Consider the following 21,994-nt stretch of genomic DNA (forward strand, 5'->3'; position numbering starts at 1 on the left):
ATCAACCCTGAATATTCATTGCAAAGACTGATGTGAAGAGCCAACTCACTGGAAAAGACCCTGATGCTGGGAGAGAATGAAGGCAGGAGGAGAAGGGGAAGACAGAGGATGAGATGGTTGGATGGCATCACTGACTCAATGGACATGAATTTGTGCAAACTCCAGGAGACAGTGGAAGACAGAGGAGCCTGGTGTGCTGCAGTCCATGGGGTCACAGGAGTCAGGCATAGTGACGGAACAGCAACAGCCCTGTGACAGCCAGCAGGCGCCTGCTGAACGCCAAATCTGCCAGGGGAGGAGGGTAAACGCAGCCCTGGACCCTCTGCTCTTCTCCCAGGAACTGGGGAAATGGTGCATTTCTGTCAGGGAGGCCTGCTCCCTCTAGGGGAACACAGACCAAGTCGGGCACAGGCAGAGAGAGGTGGCCCCACTTCGCTGGTGTTAAGGAAGCCACCTAATCCAATCACCACAATGAAGTTCACCCACAAAGCAGACCCCTGAAGTTCTCATGATTAAGGTTTAGCCAATACAAGTGCCATGACCTTGGAGTTACTCATGTCACATCTTTTCCTATGAGAAAGAATCATCTTGCTATCTCATTTAGAATGAAAATAAATGTTTCCTGTGAAACAGCCCCAAGTTATTTTCATACAATATCATTTATATGTATTCGCTAGACTGTTGAAGTTGTCCAGGATTCTTTCTGCTAGTCTGCCTGCAATGCAGGAGACCTGGGTTCCATCCCTGAGTGGGGAAGATGCCCTGGAGAAGGAAATGGCAACCCACTCCAGTTATTCTTGACTGGAAAATCTCATGGATGGAGGAGCCTGGCAGGCAACAGTCCAGGGGGTCACAAAGAATTGGACACAACTAAGTGACTAACTCTTTCACTCTCTTTCTTCTAATGAGCCCAGCGTGGAGCTGTCCCCATGCAAAGCCGCACATCCCTGCTTGTCCCCCACTTCCACTGGCTGGAGGGTGACACCTGACCTCCACTCAACTGGCTCACAACTCTCACATTATGGCTTGAGTGTTGCAAGAGACTAACGGGGGTCAACAGATACCTAACTCAAAATCAGAAAGAGAGGAGGAAAGGGTCGGGAGAAATGAGCCAGCAATCCTGAGAGACACAGAGCTTCCCTGACGGGGTCAGAGACAAAAGGGGCCCGGGGCACAGGGGCCTGATGACAGGGACCCGAGGACAAGGAGCAGCAGAGATGACAGATGTCCAAGGGATAGCAGGGCGCGTGCTTGGGGGGAGCTGCGCTCGGCGGGTCTGGAGCACCGCAAGACAGACGTTGGTGGGTTAAAGGCCCAGGGACCACATCAACTAAGGGACCCCTGTCTGTGTTTAGTGAGCACTGGCCACGGCATCAGCGGGAATGTCCTGGACATTGAGGAAAACTCTGTCCTCTTCTGTAAAACGGGGGCGGGACAGTAAGAGCCACATGATAGCAACTATGCCATTATCTTCCAACTGGGAAAATACCAAATGCCAAAAAGCTATGGTAGTCAAGCAACATTTTTCAATACATGAATCACAAGAATGTCAATGTGCATCCAAAAAAAAAAAGTTGCGTGCATCTGTACCAAACATAACTTAGACTACACACGCTATGTGGAGGGAACACACAGAGTTTCCCCACATGTGTGATCAAGGCTCAGCTGCGAGGCAGAAACTAGGAGCATCCAGCTCTGAGACTTCAGGAGGTTAATGACTTGCTCAAGGTCACACATCTGGCCTTGAGGCCAGAATCCAGGTCCTCTGGCTCCTGTGCCAATATTTTTGTATTACTTTTAACACGTTTGGTTACTTGACTCTGCGGTCACGAACAGATTAGAACGTCACTGTGGCAGGCGGAAAAAGCAAGAGAGTTCCAGAAAAACATCTATTTCTACTTTATTGACTATGCCAAAGCCTCTGACTGTGTGGATCACAATAAACTGTGGAAAGTTCTGAAAGAGATGGGAATACAGACCACCTGACCTGCCTCTTGAGAAACCTATATGCAGGTCAGGAAGCAACAGTTAGAACTGGACATGAAACAACAGACTGGTTCCAAATAGGAAAAGGAGTACGTCAAGGCTGTATATTGTCACCCTGCTTAGTTAACTTCTACGCAGAGTACATCATGAGAAACGCTGGGCTGGAATCAAGACTGCCGAGAGAAATATCAATAAACTCAGATATGCAGATGACACCACCCTTACGGCAGAAAGTGAAGAGGAACTCAAAAGCCTCTTGATGAAAGTGAAAGAGGAGAGTGAAAAAGTTGGCTTAAAGCTCAACATTCAGAAAACGAAGATCATGGCATCTGGTCCCATCACTTCATGGGAAATAGATGAGGAAACAGTGGAAACAGTGTCAGACTTTACTTTTTGGGGCTCCAAAATCACTGCAGATGGTGACTGCAGCCATGAAATTAAAAGACACTTACTCCTTGGAAGGAAAGTTATGACCAACCTAGATAGCATATTGAAAAGCAGAGACATTACTTTGCCAACAAAGGTCCATTGGTAAAGGCTATGGTTTTTCCAGTGGTCATGTATGGATGTGAGAGTTGGACTGTGAAGACAGCTGAGCGCTGAAGAATTGATGCTTTTGAACTGTGGTTCTGGAGAAGACTCTTGAGAGTCCCTTGGACTGCAAGGAGATCCAACCAGTCCATTCTGAAGGAGATCAGCCCTGGGATTTCTTTGGAAGGAATGATGCTAAAACTGAAACTCTAGTACTTTGGCCACCTCATGTGAAGAGTTGACTCACTGGAAAAGACTCTGATGCTGGGAGGGATTGGGGGCAGGAGGAGAAGGGGACGACCGAGGATGAGATGGCTGGATGGCATCACTGACTCGATGGACATGAGTTTGAGTGAACTCCGGGAGTCGGTGATGAACAAGGAGGCCTGGCATGCTGCAATTCATGGGGTTGCAAAGAGTTGGACATGACTGAGCGACTGAACTGAACTGTGGCAGGCAGGAGGGGTCAGCATACTGACAGCAGTGAGCACAGATGGCTGAATACTTGGAGGACCAGGGGACAGTCACCGTGAGAAAATGTGGATGCTCTGGAGGCAGAAGGACCCAGCTCTATCACTGAGTGGTTGTACGATCCCGGAGTAGGGGGTTCTTAACCTCTCTGAGCCCATTTCCTCATCTATGAAACGGGGATAATACTCAGCTGCAAGAGTCATGGAGAAAAGAGATAATGTATGTAAAGTTCCCAGCACATAATAGGCATTTAATAAATGGCAACTCTAGTTATTATTTTAAGAACTCAATGAATATAGATAACAGGAGCCTTTAACTCTGGAACAGAGAGATGCAACATCTACGTAGAATACATAAGTGCATGTCTGCAGTTGAGCACATTTCATCACATCATAATTATATCCCTGAGGGATTAAGACAAGGCTCAGCTGGGGAGAGAGCACCCTTTGGTAGGAGCAACCTGTGTCTGGGAGTCCGACACCCTGGGCCCAATTCCACCAGCACTAGTTATGAACCTTGTGACATGTGACGATCAGTTCCCTGAAACTCAGTTTTCTCATCTATTAAATGGGGATAATGATGGTAGTCCCTGGCCTTTAGCAGGTGTTTATTAAACGTCAGAGCCTTTGTCTTCTATTCCATATAAGAAGGCAGTGGGTGCTTTGATGTCTTCCTGTTAGATTTCTGCCCAGAAAAATGAAAACATTTTCAAGTATGTATTGAAATCGGTAAGTTTCAGTCACCTGGAAAAACTTATACACACAAGATATTCTTCAGTCTCCCATATTGTGCAACTCACAAAAATCCACATTGATCGGAGAACTAAAATACTGTATGGGGCATGCAGTAAGCACTTAATGAATACTTGCTGCAAATCAAATACATGAAAGGAATGATAATCCAAGAAAATAATCCAACCTCAAGCCACTTTTATGTGCATAAAAAGTGCAAGCTTTCCTTAAAATAATTCATTCTAAAATGAGGGAAAAAATCTGGAATTGAAAAATCAGGAACATACTTTTTTTCCTATTCAATAAGTAATCAAGAATGATTAAGTCTAGGTGTCCTGTATTTTCCTCAGCACTTTGGGTTTCTCAAGCTTCTCTTTGGACCTTTCTGAAATAAGACGATTTAATTTCGACTTAGCCGAAATTCATTTCATTTTCCTGGCTCACGAGAGAGATGTATTCAGCAAAATTCGCGCTGCCACAGCTCTCACACGGTCAGTCCTGCCCAGACACGCGTGCCGTCAGAGTGCCACCAGACAGCAGAGACAAGCAAGAGTGAGGTTCTGTCCCCCGGCCCAGTGAGGCACAGGCCCATCTCCACTGCAGACAGGACGTGCACTGACTGTGACACCCCAGCCACACTTGGCTCAGAGCTCCCTGGGCCATCTTCCCCCAGGGCGGGACCAAAGGCACGTTCTTCCAGGTAGGACCACCTCCGGTCTCTGGAGACACGTGGGAACTCCGCTCTGGTCTACCTGGGTCTCAAAGGGCCCCAGGCGAGGGTTCAGGGGTCGGGGCAAGCCGACGGCCACCTGCTGGCCCGATCACCTATGTGCACTTCAGTGCTGTCCGCGGTCACGCAAGAACGGGGACAGATGGTGGAGTGCGAGGGCTGGGAGGCGGTGTCTGCTTTGGTTGGTAGAAGGACGCCGCTGAGGAGCAACAAGAAGGCGGGGGCTGCGGGCTGGGGGCGCACAGTGAGCGCGGGGCAGGGCGAGCTTCCCAAGCCACCCGTGGGCGAGCGACGGGGCATCGCGTGTGGGGCGGATGCTGCCGCAGCCCCACCAGAAACTCCCTGAAATACTGCTGCACGACGCTGCTTATCTGCCTTGCCTCGGATGACAGCCACAACGTAAAAACCCCCAGGGTCGCCCCGCGTTAGGAGCCAGCTTCTCCTGGCTAGCTGCTCCTAAACATGCCCTCCTCTGGCTGCGTCTTCGCCATTTGTCATGAAAACAAAATGCCTGGGCTTCTCTCGCCAACACCGTCTCCATGAAAACCCAATGAAAACGTGATAAAAGTGACGTATGGTTTATTAATATTCACACTGCCTCCCACTGGCCCGCCGGCGATAGAGGGGGAGGCTGCTGGCAGCTGGTTCTCTGGGAACAGCGGTCCCTTGTCACCAGAGCGCCCATCACAGCGGCAGTTCCAGAGCGAAGGGGGAGGCCTAAACATGACTGAACAGCCATCGAGAGCCCCAAAGCCACCCTTCATCACTGGCCAGCTGGGTGGCCTTGGGGGGCAGCGGCGTCACACCACACCGCCTCCTGGGGCCACCCCAACCATGAAACGGAGCTGATAGTGTCAGCCCAGTTACCTGACATCACTGCTACCGGGAGGAAAACCTCCGTACTCACGACGTAGAAATGGATCTATCTGAGCTTGAGGATGTTAGAAAGTGTTCTGACAGGCCGGAGAAGAGCACAGAACCGCAACAAACCAGAGCTGTTGTACTGAATGACTTAGGGGACAGACGATTTGTTACAACCAATACAAACTTCTGAGAGGAGAAAGAGTGTACGCTCATGAGAAAACTGTTGGGACTTCCCTGGTGGTCTGGGGGTTAAGACTTCGCCTTCCAACACAGTGGGTGTGGGTTCAATCCCTGGGATTCCTGATCGGGGAGCTAAGATCCTGTATGTGCCTCACTGCCAAAAAGCCAAAACATAAAGTGGAAGTAATATTGTAACAAATTTAATAAATTCTTTAAAAATGGGCCACATTTAAAATTTAAAAAAAAAAAGGAGAACACTCTAGGGAAGGAAGCTTTATAAAACTAGTCACTAATATTCCCCCAAAAAGATGGCTTGGACAAATTACCCCAAATGATGGGGCAGCATGACTAGGGAGTAAAACAGCTATAAAAACAGTTTAGTGAAATCTTCTGCCATTTAAGACAGCTTAACTTTAATCATAGTGATTTCTAACTTTCCTTACTGGATTCTTCCTGAGAGAGGGGTCTACTTCTGGATTCATCATGGCACACTGCCTGGCTTATGACAGGTATCCAATAACTGCTTCCTGAATGAAGAGGGAAAGAAAAGCTGTAGACTTAGAGAAGAGCAGACCCATTATATACATGGAAGAACCGGCCAGGAGGGAGAAGCGTATTGCAGGGCAACAGACACCAAGGCAAGGACTCTTGGTGTAAGAGAATGTTTGTGGAACTTAGGTCGGTTTTGTGGATGGATGGTAGGGGCGGGGTGGAAAAAGCAAATTCGTAAATATACATGTGAAAGTCGCTCAGTTGTGTCCAACTCTTTGCCACCCCATGGACTACACAGTCCATGGAATTCTCCAAGCCAGAATACTAGAGTAGGCAGCCTTTCCCTTCTCCAGGGGATCTTTCCCAACCCAGGGATTGAACCCAGGTTCCCTGCATTGCAGGTGGATTCTTTACCAGCTGAGCCATAGGGAAGCCCAAGAATACTGGAGTGGGTCACCTTCTCCAGCAGATCTTCCTGACCCAGGAATTGAACCAGGGGGTCTCCTGCATTGCAGGCGGATTCTTTACCAGCTGAGCTACCAGCTATCAGCTGAGCCTTCTAAAGGTTTGGCTCACTTTAATTTAAGGTTCCAATTCTCACATAATCCAAAGAATATGTCCCATTCACTAGCTAACAGCAATAAGGTGAATCTTCCCATCTGGGAATAAAACCTTCATCAACTTTAATCTCTTTTTTTCTTAAAGAGTGCCAATTAATGTTTTGCTGAAAGTTTTCACTTTGGTCTCAGGTTGAAAGGATTTATTAACTATACATGTTAACATATGTATGTGTTTACATTTAATATTTACATATTAAAATAAGTATATATTTAACACATGTTACATATACATGTGGTTAGATGCAAATTTGTCTTTCATCTAAAGGCTAGTGAGAATAAAATTTAACTATCTCCGTGGCAGTCTCGGGTTGGGGAGGGTGAAATGCAAAGTTTTTACTAGGGAAGACAACTGATGTGAAAACAAATAAAACTCAGGTACTCTGCACTTCCTCTAAAGGGCAGGGCCAAGAAAGGGTGTGACACAGAAGAGGCAGAGATGTAAGGAAGGGCGGAAAGGGCCAGATGGGAGGCAAGCACGAAAGGAAGGGACCTGTGTCTCCCTGGAGTACTCATTTCTCAGGGGACACACTCTCAGTGGTTTCCTCTTCAAAGAAGTTGACGTTTCTGTGCATTTCCACAGGCTAGGCCCTGTGTGCATGGATTCATTTAATCCTCAGGCTTTTCTAAGACAGTGTTGTTGTCCCTGATGTAGGGATTAAGGTTAAATAACCTACCCAAGGACACAGTCCGGAAGCTGCAGAACTAGAATTTTATTTCAGGTTTGCCAGCTCTAAAAACCAGCAATACCATATACTTTAGGAATACTAAAAGTGTTATAAAAAAAGGTCTTTTTTTTTTTTTAAGACCAAGATTAGTCTCCCTCATAAGATAGAGCAAGCGAGGGGGAGAGAGAGAGCGAGCGAGCAGGAGGGAGCAAGGAAGGCAGGCAGCCCGGCTCTAGGACCCCCGGCTCATAGCTCACGCTGCACCTGCCCTGCAGGTAAGATCAGTCTCCTCAGAGCAGCACCGACTTCCACTTTTATACCCTGGGTGTCCAGAGCCCTCAAAGAGAGTAAAGATAAAGCTGTTGCTGGGACTTCCCTGGTGGTTCAGTGGCTAAGACTCCACACTCCCAGTGCAGGGTGCCCAGGTCTGATTCCTGGTCAGGGAACTAGACCCCACATGTCACAACTAAAGATCCTGCATGCTGCAACTAAATCATGGCTCAGCCAAATAAATAATGAAAAATAAATAAATAAAAGCTGTTCCTTCTCTTGCCAAGTCAAAGGAAAAAAAAACAAAAACACTTCAGTGTTTCGGCCCAGCACCAGAAAAGTATAAATGAACCTAAAAAATCTGCTTTTGTAAGGATTTTAAAATCAGCTCTCATAGTTACCACACAAATACAGTTAGTTCTCAAAGCTACTCAGATTCAAGCTGGCATTTTTTAACAATTCTGGGTCCTGGTAAAAATCTCATCCCATTCCAACTTTCTAGCCTGAAAATTTATCGAGGTGAAATACACATAAAACAAATTTACCATTCTGTGGTATTTAGTATATTCATGGTGTTGTTTGAATAGTATATTCAACAACTACAGCTGAAGTTGTAGTATATTCACTGCTCCTCAGTTCAGTTCAGTTCAGTCGCTCAGTCGTGTCCGACTCTTTGCCATCACTCCCAACAAAAACCTCTTCCTCATTCAGCAGTTTCACCCATTCCTCCCCACTCCCTACGCCATCAACCATTAATCTGCATCCCATCTTTATGGGTGTATCTGCCCTGTTGCTGGGCTTCCCAGGTGGCATTAGTGGTAAAGAACCTGCCTGCCAATGCAGGAGACACGAGAGATGTGAGTCCAATCCCTGGGTCAGGAAGATCCCCTGGAGGATGGCATGGCAGCCCACTCCAGGATTCTTGCCTGGAGAATCCTATGGACAGAGGAGCCTGGTGGGCTACAAAGCCTCATGGGGTTGCAAAGAGTCAAACGACTGAAGTAACTTAGCACACTCTGTTCATATAAAGAGAATCACACAACACTCAACCGTTTATGTCTGGCTCGTTTCACTCAGCACAGGGTTTCTGATGTACACCCATGCTGCGGTGTGTGTGTGTGTGTGTGTGTGTGTGTCCCTCTTTCCTCTCTATAGCTTACTATTAATAATATTCTGTTGTGGGGATACACCACAATCTGTTTAAACATTCATCCCCTATTGGACATTGGGGCAGTTTCCACCTGCGGGCTATTGTGAATAATGCTGCTATGAACATATGAGCATTTGTCTGAGTATCTGCTTTCAGTTCCTCTGGAATAATTCTACGTTTACAATTTTGAGGAACCGCCAAATCTTTCTATAAGTGGCTGTGCCATTTTATTTGACCACCAGCAATGTATGAAGCCTCCTGAAATAGTTCTTTTAAACATATCTAATTTATGGGGGGAAAAAAAAAAGCCCTGAAACGATTATTAATGCTGACCTTTGTGGCTATGAAAGGCTTAGGGAATTTATGTAACAGCTTTCCTTTAACAGTTCTTGTGAAATCTCTAATCCTCAACCCCCTCCCATAAGTATGGAAGAATATGTTAATCACCAGAACCCTCAGGACATTAACAATCTAGCTAGTTGCCCAGGCCTAACACCTAGGACACAATTACAAAACAAACATAAGTCCAAAAGTTACATCAAATGCAAGGAGGCATAAAATACAGATTTTTAAGTGCAACAAGAATTTACAGCAGACAGGGAGAAAAGCACTGGAGAGCAAAGTGACTAAAGACAGATGAACAGAGAAATGAAGTCTAAGACCTTGAAGAAGGGGGGTGTAATAAATAAGAAACATAATAAGCCCTGGCTTCCATCCTTAAGGACTTGGGGGTGGGGGGTGGGGTGCTCTGCTCTGTTGCTGCAGGGCAGCTTGGGCAGCAAGCACCGTGAGATCCAGACGAAGAACTGGGCCCTTCCACCTCCCTGGCCAGCACCTGGCACGATCTCATTTCCCAGGGGCGGCAGGGAACAAATCCCCTGCAGAAGAGCACCCCCCACCACCTGCTAAGAAAGGCGAGGTTGTCATGTTTCGTTAGAAATGTTCAATTTCTGTGGCAAAACAAACCCAGCAATTCTCATGCTGTGCAGGCAATACTGCAAGTATTTAAGTGTGGTGAGTCTCGATGGCTAGATGGAAGGAAGGATCCCATGAATATGTACAAGGTCCCTCCCCGCTTAGGCTGTGGGTGCCTTCCTTCCACAGCAAGAAGTTAGATTTTTGTGCGGAGGGACCCTTCACCACCGCTCAGGCCTGTTTACATTTTTCAGTGTAAACTCTCAGGGCCAAGGCTGACCTCGCCCCTCAGAGGGGGCGAGGCGCCGGTGTGCGGCACACCCCCAAAGGACACTCCCGTGCACTGCAGCTGCGCACCTGCACCGTGCACTCCCACCCAGACTCATTCATTTCCGAGCAGGCGCGGATGTCTTCCTGTCCTGTGTGTCAAGGATGCCCCATTTCACTGACACCAGGACAGGGAAGAGCAACAAAAGCAAGCAGTATGCAAATCCGAGCGTCGGGTGCCGAACTAGGCAGGTCCCTCCCAATGTGGCGGGAAAACCAATCGTGGCTCCGCCGTCCTTCCAGAGGAGAGTGGGTAGGACTGGAGCCAGGACAGGAGGCGGCTCACATCAAATACATTCCTGGGCCTGCATGCAGACCGGGTCTGTGCCTCTGCATTCGAGGTTGTTCTAGGTTCCTTGGCTGGTTGGGGCGGTGGGGGCGGGGGTGGTGGTGGTGGTGCCCACCTCAACCAGGGCAGGAATCGCCTAGACAGAGTGGGATGTGCAGGCTGCACCCGTGGGGCTAGTCACCCACACGTGGGTGACCCCTAACAAGGCACTGACCACACAGTGAGATGGTGACAATGGTCACATAAAGCCATGTCCCTGGGGCGCAGAAAATGCAAGCCATCATCATAACCAAAGGCCCAGGCAAATACAGGCTGTTAACTCCCACCCAGACAGGGTCTGGAGACTCAGCACTTCTGCTGATTTCTTTGATGGCTTCATGTTCCTGAGACTTCCATCCACATGGATGTGTTCCTAAGAGATGCTCTTTCCAGAGAAGCTGTGGCTCATCCCCTAAAGATGGGGAGTGGGGGTGTGGGGTGTGGGGGGTGTGTCCACAACCGGTCTGCAGACTCACACACACAGATGTTTGCCATCCCTTGCTGAACAGAGCTTGTTAAGTAAAGCAATGAGATGAAGATATGGGTCTTTCTATACGAACCATGACATAATACCAACTGGGAAAAGTTGGGGAAAATGCTAATGGCTCATTTTCAGGAAAAAAAAAAATCTGTCTTCGATCTTACTATTTCTGTCCGCACCAGCAGAAACCTCATTTGGGTCCACATGGCCCCAAACTGAGAAGTAACATGAGTACATTTCTTGCAGGGGCAGCAAAGCAATTAACTGGTAATACTCTGAGAGCTGAGGTCTCGCTAAATCGTGTCTCCAGAGTCTACGTATGGCGGTGCCTGAGACGTCCCACCGCTGCTGATACACCTGGATCAGTGTGCGAGTACCTTGCGAACACAGGTAGAAGAAAAGAAGAAAAAGGAAAAGCCAGGGATAGAAAGGAAAGGCCGGGCATGGTTAGAAATAGTAACACAGTGACGGTCTCCACTATGCCAGAGGCTCGCAGGGCTGCGTGAGGCTAAGCACAGAGGCGTGAACTCACACAGACCTTCCAGGTGCCCACGGCTCAGGTATGCTACGTCACCTGGTCCAACTAAGGAGATGGCATGTCAGGGAGGTTAGGAGACCCACCAGGAGTCACACGGTAGGCGGGGCACTGAGACCCGGGTCTTTGTCTCCATCTCACCTCCCTAGATGCGCCAGCGGTGGCTGGTCATGCCAGCTCCCTGGAACACGGGTTGTTAACATCAGCCCTGGTTCTATCATGGGGTCTAAGAGTCAGACCCTGGTCCCAGGAAGTGTATAATTTCCTTGGAGGTCAAATGGACGCGTGAATAACATGCCAGGTTAATCAATATCCGAATGCTTCCAGAGGAAGAGATTATCTCTGGTTGTGGTTCGTCTGGTACTTGGCTTCCACAAGAGGAGTGGGACAGGGCTAGGTTTCAAGGTCTGGGGGTTGGGGAAGGTGGGGAGGGACGCTAGGCTGAGGGAGTTGGGTGGGCTCACACAGGTGCTGAGGGTGTGGGTAGGGGGCAAGGGAGAAGCTGGGGCCTTGGAACAGGACTCGGGATTCTGAACCAGGACACAGGAGTGCAGCATGAAACAGGAAGGGACACGGAATTAAGGAAGGAGCCAGGAGGGCATCTTCTGAGAAGAAAAGGACACATGGAAGGGCAAGCAAGGATGCCCTGTGCTCCCTGGAACTGGCACAGAGAGAGAGGATGAGAGAGGCCTGGGAAACGGCAGGGGTGGCCACGAGCTCAGATCTGCAAACAGACGGACCTCCCACTGCAGGAAAGTCACAGAAAACGTCTTCAGCTGGCCCCTCAGAGCTGCAGAGGGCGCAGTGAAATGACATTTACATGCTGCGGACACTCCTGTTTCTCCCAAGGAAACGAGTGAAAAGTTCCTGTCAGGGGGGCGGGAACGGAAGGGCCCGTGGCTCTGGGCCCAGCGTGTGGCCTTGGGCCATGGCCCAGTCACTGGGGTGCGAGGCCCAGGTCATGCTACTGGGAACCGGCTTCATCAGGCCCGGGATCACTGCTGGGGACAGGGGGCCCCTCTCCAAGGCCCGTCACTCAGAACACACCCAGCAGAACCCACTGCTTCCAAGATGGCACACAGGTGCCCTCTCTTTGAGGGGATAAAAGACCCTTCCTACAAAACCAGCCACTCCTCGGTGAAAACCCAATGTCCCCACAGATGGGAGGCCTGCCATTGGGAAAAGCTTGGTTTTTAGGAAAGCTACTTTATCGAAAACGACGTTGCTTCATTCCCAGGTTTGCTGGCCAAGGCCATAATGAGGTAAGAGCCAAGGGCAGGGCCCTGCAGGCACACTAAGGCCGGATGGCCAGATTCCACAAGGTCCTCTTCGTCTTCTTTCTGCACTCTGAGATTTCAGAGGTAACAGTCCCTCACGCCTCTGCTTCTAGCGGTCACTGTCCTTCACTTTTAGAGGACAAGTCCATGAACTGCACATGGAACAGCACATGTAAAGACTCTGGGACAGGAACGCTTCCGTCATCAGCAGCTGTTTACTCCCCAGAGCTGTTTTCATAGTTCCCTGGGCCGGCTGTTTCCAGTAATGACTGTTGCCCTACTGCCCATCCTGTCACAGGATGGACAAAGATATCTCTTTTACCCAAACACAACACAACACAACAAAAACAGGAAGAGAAACGACACAAGATAAAGTTTAAGGGTTTAACAGAACTAACAGTTTCCTTGGAGATCTTTAGGGGTAAATAGATTCTAAACGTTCGTGAGTTTTAGCCCGTCACCACCTCGACAGTCGGGACACAGAGCCGTGCCACCTCCCAAAGGTCTCCCTGCCGTGAATATTGACCTTTTACAATGACGACATCTGACTCTCGGTGCCAGAGCTGTTTCTATTCTGAGGGTTCACACTTAGTGCATTTTTATTTGCCAATATAAGTTCTAATTTACAAAGAGAAGAAGACTGGAAATCCTTTACTGGAGGTCAGTGGATGGTAAATAAACACTGCCCACGGTCTCTCCCTCATGTTCTGGCCAAAAGACTGATTTTTATGGTTAATAATGACATAAATTAAGTTGTGACTGGAGGGTACATTTCTGCAGCCGCACAAAGCCAGATCTGAAGAAATAGCAAACAAGGAGACCAGCCTACTTCCTGCCACTGAGCCGCACAACCTAACACACACACACCAACCACAGCCACACACCCCCACCTGCCAACACTTACCACATATATAATACATACTAACACACATGCCATACACAATACACCCCCCACATATACAACACACAGACACATACAACATACACACACCAACACTCACACATCCCCACCTACCAACACCCATCTCATATACAATACACAGTAACACATATGCCACATGCAATACACACTTCGTATATACAACACAGACATATACAACATATACCAACACACACACACCAACGCACCTCCCACATAACAACACATATCACATATACAACACACCAACCGCACATCACATATATAACACACATCAACACACATTCACACATCGAAAACACACACATTACATATATATACCAACACACATTCACACATCCAAACACTTACGCCATAAACATACAACATTCACACACACACACACACACACACACACCCCTTCAGGGAGTCCCTGAGCAGAGTCTTGCCTATCACTCTAGTCTTGGCCCTGGATCTTTCTGATGTTGGCGGAGATGGAGAGTGGACGCAGGAAGCACAGCAGGTGGCAGACGCACTGTAACTTCCTGAGGCTTGTGTGCCCGGCTCCCCACCACCCTGAGGTTTTGCTGCACGGCTCCCCACCACCCTGAGGCTCATGTGCCCCAGTCAAGCAGAAGATCTGAACAGCAGCAGCTGTTCGCAAGCAGCAAATGCGAGCAGCGGCAGGAGGGTGCCGGGCCTGTGCTCTCAAGTTGAGAACGCTGCGCCCGTGTCTCTCTCCTGACTCAGGAAGAGATGTCGCTCCTCTCCTCAAACACTGACCCCTTCACTGCTGCACTGGACACTGTCTCTTCCTGACACCAAAGGAAGCCCACCAAACACACTCCTTTAGCGCCTGCTGAATATGAAGGAGGTGCTGGACCTCCACGTGTACAAGAGATGAAAAAGAAGTGACGCGTGACCCCAAGGAGTTCGGGGATGTTGACAGCTAACAATGATACCAGGTCAAAGAAAACAGATGCTAAGCCACAGGCACATAAACCAGCAAGGGGGCCCCGCGGGGAGCGCGGTGGTTATCAACGGTGGAGGCAAGGTGCACACGGGTGAGCCACACACCAGCCATCTGGTTTGGTTGGTCCCTAGGAAAACCTCAAGAACCGCTGTTACATCTCTCTCGTAAGAGAAAGAACAGGGAGCCTCAGAGAGGTTTGGGAACTCACCTGGAGTCACACAGCTATAAAGCAGCAGATCTGGAATTCACATCCAGGTCTCTGCCAGCCGAGTGAGGATGGTAAGAATGACGACAATGACGCTAACAGCAGCAGCAGAAAAAGCAGTAGGAGCAGCTAGTGGGCTGAGCGCTTGCCACGTGCCGGGCACACACTGAGCGGGGGGAGATTTACTTTATCCTCTGTGGGAGAGCTCTGTACACTCAGCTCCTAAGGAAGAAGACAGTTACAGGGCCCGCGATGAGCATGTTTGGAACATCCCACGAAACAGGAAGCAGAGAAGGGGTCAGTGGCCTGGAGGACGGCACTGTCTCCACAAGCGCAAGGCTCCCTGTCAGGTCCTGCTGTGCCCGGCCCCGTCTTTGTGCTGGGAAGTCATTTCTAATTTTCTGTAAAGGCGTAATGGGGCATGACAGATGCTGGCTGATTTCAGGGAACTAATCTGTTAAAAGGCGAGTCAGCTGTCCTCGGGTTTCAAATTAAACTCTCACAGGTGGAAGGCAAGACAGAATGAACATTTTTGGTGAGATGTGTCTGCTCCCCAAAAGGCTGATTAAGCAGACCCATATGATCCAGGTTTCGGGGATGCTGGATGCCATGAGCCCAAGGTTTAGGGCAATGGTGAAAGGACTTGTAGGAGGGGACTACAAGAAGCTGGGCCTGTGGGGGGTTTCTGCTGTGTAACAGTATGAGTTGAGCTATAAACATACGAGGCCACTGAAACCATCCGTCCATCCATCTATTCATTCCTTCGTCCATTCATTTGGCCAGCTGGTCACCAGCCCATCTGACACAGGTGCCTCAGGGACCAGCACCTACAACAGGTACTGAGCACCAATGGAAAGAACCCGCCTCCCCCTCACCCCACTGCTTCCGACAGACGCATGCTTCAGGCACCTCCCCCTGCACAGGTATTCTCGCTCTCAGAGCCTGGCCCATCTTGCATGTCTAGCCAGCAGGCTGGGCAGACCAAAAGGGAGCAGGGTGGAGGCAAGATTCTTTTTTTTTTTTTTTGAGCTTTTAAGTCAGATTCTCCAACTCTTCCAAAACCAAAATCTGGAGTTCAGTTCCTAATTCTTAGCCTCTAATACTTAAATTTGTCTACAAAGGCATTTCACCTATATTCCCGTTCTATTTAAAAATGCCACACTTGTAGTTGGCGAGGAGGACAAAGCGGATCCCTGGGCAGGGGCTGGAGCTCGCACTCTGGTGGCTCCTGGGGCCCGCGTCACGTTTCCTGCTGATCTTGGCCACAGTCATGTGGTCTGCTCTGTCTCACGGGCTCCCTTGCGTCTGCTCAAGCCCACCCAGACCTCGAACAGGCTCGGCCCACACAAAGGCACAGGACAGGCAACGCCCCTGAGGGTCCTTGGACTCAAGGTCGGGAGCCCCAGAGCCCCAGCCTCCCCTTGCCTGGGGCAAGATCCCTGAGGCTTATAGCAGGCCCCTAAATCCTTGCGGTATCACCCCCTGCCCCCAGCTTCTTGAGGTCTTCTCCCACACAGACGTGCAGCACCCTAGCCCTGCCTTGGGCTCTGCTTTAGGGACCTAACCCATGACAATTGCTTCTGCAATGTTACCATCTCCATCTCTACCCAGGAATGAGGGCCAGGGCCCAACACTCATCACTGAGAGCCCAGCTCCTCCATCCGGCTTTAAGGCCCTGTGAGCCAGCAGCTGATGGAACCAAGGGAGGAAGGGAAGTCCACACTGGAGCTGCCCTACAGAGGGTGAGGCTGGGCGTCCCCTCCTCCTCCTCTGGAAGCCTGGTGAGGGGGTGTAGGAGGATGGCCAGGTCTGTCCCAGCTGTGAGGCAGAGATCCGCTGCTGGGAGGGACCAAGGACAGGTTGGGGGGGGTGGGCGGCATTCACTGGGGAGGGCACCCAGGACTCAGAAGACTTGAGTGACACCCAGGGAGACCGTCAGAGCCATTCAAAGGCAATGCGCTCTGCCTTCTGGGTTTAACAAGACATCTGCGCTGGGGCGGACCAGGACAGTGGAGCCCGACGCACCACTGCTGCCTCCCTGGGGGACAGCTCACTCCGTGACAGGCTTGGGGGTAGAGCCGCATGGCTGAGGGCACTCCTACTCGCCTCTTGAAACCTCAGCACAAAGCACAGCATCTGGTACATCTTCGGAATTCAAAAAATTACTTGTTGGATCCAGAAATGAGGACTACGGCTTCAAACCCAGCTGTGGCTACGGGGACAGTTCGGTAACTACCTAGCCGTTAAATGCTACACTGATTGCAGATTATGCAAAGAGCCGTGTGTATTAATGTCTCCACCAGGCACTAATGCTTCCCCACGCCCACCCACCCCCATCACAACCCCTCCCAACCACCCACTCGTCAGTTTACCAACCTACATAAACCCCTCCTGTCCCATGCGCCAACTATTTTTGGATCTTCAGTCACCACCATTGAAGCAGAAAGGGTCTGACCACAAGGAATCTAACAACTGGGCCTCGAGGAGGGGCTGTCAAGCCACTGAGGTGAAAGGTCAACAGTTCCATGCCAGGCTGTCAACAGCGGCCCCATTGCTCCCATTTTGATGGGGCGAGTTGTAACGCCCTCTGTGGGATGACGGACTCTGGGATCCAAGCCAACTTGAGCAACAGTTTTCAAAGGACAAAATAATAATTTTTAAAACATAAATAAAGAAATAAAGCAGGAGGAGGTGATTGATCTGTTTAGCGCACTAACTGCGGTGATAGTCTTACCTCTAAACTCATCAAGTTGTACATATTAAACATGTAAGGCTTTTTGTATGTCAGTCATACCTCAATAAAGTGGCTTAAAAAAAAAAGAATGAGCCGCAGAGCTTGTTTAAATCATCCGGCCCCATACCCAGAAAGCCTGTTTCTTAGATCTGTTTTGCAACCCAGGAATCTCCATTTTTAAAAGGCACCTGGTCGGTACTGCGGAAGAAGGGTCCTTCTATCACACTTTGAAAATGAATGGTTCATACCCTGAGCTCAAGAGTGGTTCCAGCCCTACCATCCTCAGGTTTCCGGACACGTGGATGGTAGCTCTGCAGCAAGGCAGATGATTGGGTCAAGTTTCCGGGGCATCAACACTGCTTTTGCACCTGGGCCCTTGGCCTCCAGCGTTACTCTGGTTGGCTCACGTGATCTGTGAATGTACGTGGTTTTTCAGTGTCTGTAAAGTTGTGTGTATGTGTCCTTCTCCATGTGGTGGGCATCCGTGTACATCAGCATCTTTGCTAAAGTTGACGGCTAGCTTCTATCACCAAGATGTTCACAAGCACACCCAGGTGTGCGTAAGTCATGTGTGGGCTTATATTGTGGCATCTGGGTTTATCTGCGTGACTGTGCACGTGTGTGTGTGTGTGTGTGTGTGTGTGTGTAAGAAGGACTAGAACACTGGGGTAGAGATACACTCAAAAAAAAAAAAAAAACAGGGGGGTTTTCACTTTACTTCATACTAAAGCAAAATCCAATTTCAAATTATTTCACCACACAACTCAAGGTCTGAGAGAAAAGCAAGGGAAAACTAAAGATAACCTAAGAGCCCAGATAACTTATTGATTACTTCTCAGAAAAGAGATTGCAACTCTAAAAGCTTTCACATATTTATAAACCACCTCCTTCGTCTGAGTGAATGAGACTGCCAGCGGGTTGAAGATTTCACTCAATGTCCTCAAGGGTAAACCAGCACCCTTTCCTGTTGCATCTACTAGTAACAAAAGACAAACTAACTGAAAAGGCTAACGCCTGCAGTTGCTTTCAGAGCTCTTCTTTTCAATCAAACCTAACTTCTACTCAGGAATCTTTTACACTTTTTAATCTGCACAAGCTTTGCAGTTTTGGAAACTATTTTTATGGCTTTATTAAGTTATGCTCCTTTTTTGAAGTGACTTAAGGCATTTTGGAAGATGCTGTGTTCCCCGTTGATGGGGAGGAGGTGATGGCGGGTCCCCAGTGTGAACTGAGATCAAGGTCAGCCCACAGGAGAGGAAACTGTCCCCTGGCCATGGACGAAGCACAGGCCCTGGTCATAATGGGATCCAGATGCGGGAGTGGGGACGGCTCACAGTGGATATTCTATCAATACACCGACTCAGGGGAACAGAGTCAGCTGGGGACGCACAGGGCCAGGACTGGAGCTAAGATCTTTCAACTCTCCTCCCAGAGCCTGTTACTTGATAGCACTGGTGGGACTTGAAGCCAGGTTCTGGAGGCCAGAGCCTCACAACTGTGCCTTAGGGAAAGCAGAGTCCATGAACAAAAGACAGCAAAACCAACCAACCAACCTATCCCTTTAGCCAACTCTGCAATCACAATACCAGAATCTAAAAGCATTAAAAATGTTCACAGGAAGTTCTCTGGGTGTCCAGTGGTTAAGAATCTGCTTTCCAATGCAGGGGATGCAGGTTTGTTCCCTTGTAAGTGGAAGTAGTGACAGACTTTATTTTCTTGGGCTTCAGAATCACTGCGGATGGTGACTGCAGCCATGAAATTAAAAGATGTTTGCTCCTTGGAAGAAAAGCCATGACAAACCTAGACAGTGTATTGGAAAGCAGAGATACCACTTTGCCGATATAGGTCTGTATAGTCAGAGCTACGGTTTTTCCTGTAGTCATGTACAGATGTGAGTGTTGGACCATAAAGAAGTTTGAATGCCGAAGAATTGATACTTTTGAATTGTGGTGCTGGAGAAGACTCTTGAGAGTCCCTTGGACAGCAAGGAGATCAAACCAGTCAATCCTAAAGGAATTCAACCCTGAATATTCATTGGAAGGACTGATACTGAAGCTCCAATATTTTGGCCACCTCATGTGAAGAGCTGACTCACTGGAAAAGTCTCTGACGTTGGGAAAGGTTGAAAGCAAAAGGAGAAGTGGGTGGCAGAGGATGAAATGGTTGGATAGCATCACTGACTCAATGGACATGAGTGTGAGCAAACTTCAGGAGATAGTGGACAGAGGAGCCTGGTATGCTGCAGTCCATAGGGTTGCAAAGAGTCAGACATGACTTAGTGACTGAACAACAAGAGGAATTAAGATCCCACGTGCTCAAGAACAAAGGAAGCCCTGCACTGCAAAGAAGACCCAGAGCAGCCAAAAAACACATGTTCACGTTTATACTGCTGGGGGTGGGGGAATCCCCATTATAATCTATGGCCTCTTCCCTTTATTCATGAATAACTACTGTTGTCTCCTAGCCTCTGCGTTCTCCCAAACGTTTTCCTGCCATTTCAATGGATAAACTTCACTAATATTCTTAATGTCACTGAATTATTCCTTTGTTAAATCCAAGCCCCTGAAGCCTCAATCAAAATTCTCCACTGTCTGGCCTCTCTCACCTAACCCTTCCTTTCCAACCCAGGCCTCCAACTACTTGCAGATCTCATGTCGTTTTCCCCACCCCCACCATATTCCCTTATTTATTCCAGTCTCCGTGCCTCTCAGGCTGCCCCTCACCCCCATCTCACATTTCCTTCAAGACAGACCTCAACCGTCCTTCAATATATAGCTGTGCTCTCTAAATCTTCCCTATTAATCCATCTTGCAAAATCTTTCATTGACTTTGAATCTTTTACTGGTTTTTCTCATCACGGGTTCCCTAGAGTCTCAATGAGTATCTGCTGAGTGATCAAACATTTGCAATATCAAAGTATCAGAATTACACTCCAGGCAATCTGCTTGTGTCTTTTAATCTCCTCAGAGAAACCATAAACTCCTCCAGATTGGAAATCTTGTGTCTTATCTCTCCCACCCTTCAGTACATCCACCACAGGACACCCAATGAACATGTGATGAGTTGAACCGAATTAAAATATATCTCCGCCCCCAATTTGAAGATAGTGTCTGAAACCTTTTGAACCAGGCAAAAAAGGCTGGATTATTCTGAAGGAGATTACTAGCCATTTTTTATGTCCTAAGTTTTCATGCATACCCCTCCTTCTTCTTTGGTCCTGGTAACAGTCTTAAGTATTTCAAATGAAATCTAGACCAGAGTATTTTGAACAGCTTGGAGCAGAAACAAACAAAAATTCACACATTTTAATCACTATCTCCTGCCTGAATGGAATGTCTTTTTGTTTTTCCTGGGTAGAGCGTAATATTTAGTCTTGTTTTCAGTCTGCTGGTCACACTGACAGTGGAAATATCCAAGCATCAACTTATTGCTTGCTCCAAGAAAAAAAGAAAAATAACTGGTATCGATATAGAATCAAATGCAGTAGTCCCTCCCCCTTAATCATAGTCAAGCTCAATCCAAAAACATTAAGTGAAAAATTCCAGAAATGAACAATTCTTAAGTTTTAAATTGCTTGCTATTATGAGGAGCGTGATAATATCTCATCAAGTTTCATTCTATCCCAGCCAGGACGGGAATCTTCCCTTCGATCAGCATGTTCTGCCTGTGAGCCCCCAGTAGAATCTCCTGGTAGCCAACTAGATGATCAGACTGACTGTGATATGGCAGTGCCTATGTTCAAGTAGACCTTATTTTACTTAGTAACAGCCCCAAAGAGCAAAAGTAGTGATGCTGGGAATTCAGAGATACCAAAGAGAAGTCGTAAAGAGCTTCTTTTAAGTGAAAAGGTGAAAGTTCTCCATTTAATAAGGAAAGAAAAAAGGTATGCTGAGGTTACTAAGATCTACGTTAAGAATGTTGTTGTTTAGTCACTAAGTCATATCTAAGTCTTGGCAACCCCATGGACTGTACGTAGCCCAGCAGACTCCTCTGTCCATTTTCCCAACCCAGGGATCAACCCCAATTCTCCTGCAATTCTCCTGCATCTCCTGCACTGACAGGTGGATTCTTCACCACTGAGTCACCAGGGGAGCGTCTGGGTCGGGAAGATCCCCTGGAGAAGGTAATGGCAATCCACTCTAGTATTCTTCCCTGAAAAACCCCACGGACAGAGGAGCCTGGTGGGCTACAGTCCATGGTGTTGCAAAGAGTTGGACACGACTGAGGACTAAGCATTGAAGATTGCTGTGCTCGATTTTTAGTAAACATGAATGAAGCCAGTATTCTTCACTAAATAGCATCAAGTTATCAAAATAATAAAAGCCTGAGCATCTTGACCCTGCTGCAGTTCACCCTAAATTCAGGCCAAGACCCAGGAAGAAGTGGCCTCTGGCATGCTGGTCTGGCACCCCCAAGTGCCAGCGGGGAGCTGGCCACAGCGCTGACTATCCCTCAGACGGGTGGGTGAGCCTACATGATGCCACCCAGACTGCACGTTGAGAGAAGGGCACTTTCAAGAGAATGCCTGCCATCCCAGCCCTGCCCAACCACCTCCTCACGCCCTCCCCTGGGGTCTGCAAGCCCAGGCTCCCTTCCGTGGCGGCCACGGCACCAGGCTCACAGCCTCCTTC

The 21,994-nt window shown here is 48.6% G+C and overlaps 1 protein-coding gene and 1 long non-coding RNA gene across 5 annotated transcripts in view; one reads left to right on the forward strand and one right to left on the reverse strand.

Annotated features, from left to right (window-relative positions):
• The window catches only part of LOC132659712 (uncharacterized), a 53,686-nt gene extending 33,608 nt beyond the window's left edge, over nt 1-20,078 (forward strand). Inside the window, exon 2 of the long non-coding RNA XR_009600454.1 lies at nt 1-20,078. This exon is cut by the window's left edge and continues 33,187 nt beyond it. This is a non-coding gene — a long non-coding RNA (uncharacterized LOC132659712).
• Nucleotides 1-21,994, reverse strand: part of HIPK2 (homeodomain interacting protein kinase 2) — a 205,952-nt gene that overhangs the window by 116,783 nt on the left and 67,175 nt on the right. The window lies entirely within an intron of this gene.

This window comes from Ovis aries, chromosome 4 (assembly GCF_016772045.2).
Source record: "Ovis aries strain OAR_USU_Benz2616 breed Rambouillet chromosome 4, ARS-UI_Ramb_v3.0, whole genome shotgun sequence".
In the NCBI taxonomy this organism is placed as follows: Eukaryota; Metazoa; Chordata; class Mammalia; order Artiodactyla; family Bovidae; genus Ovis; species Ovis aries.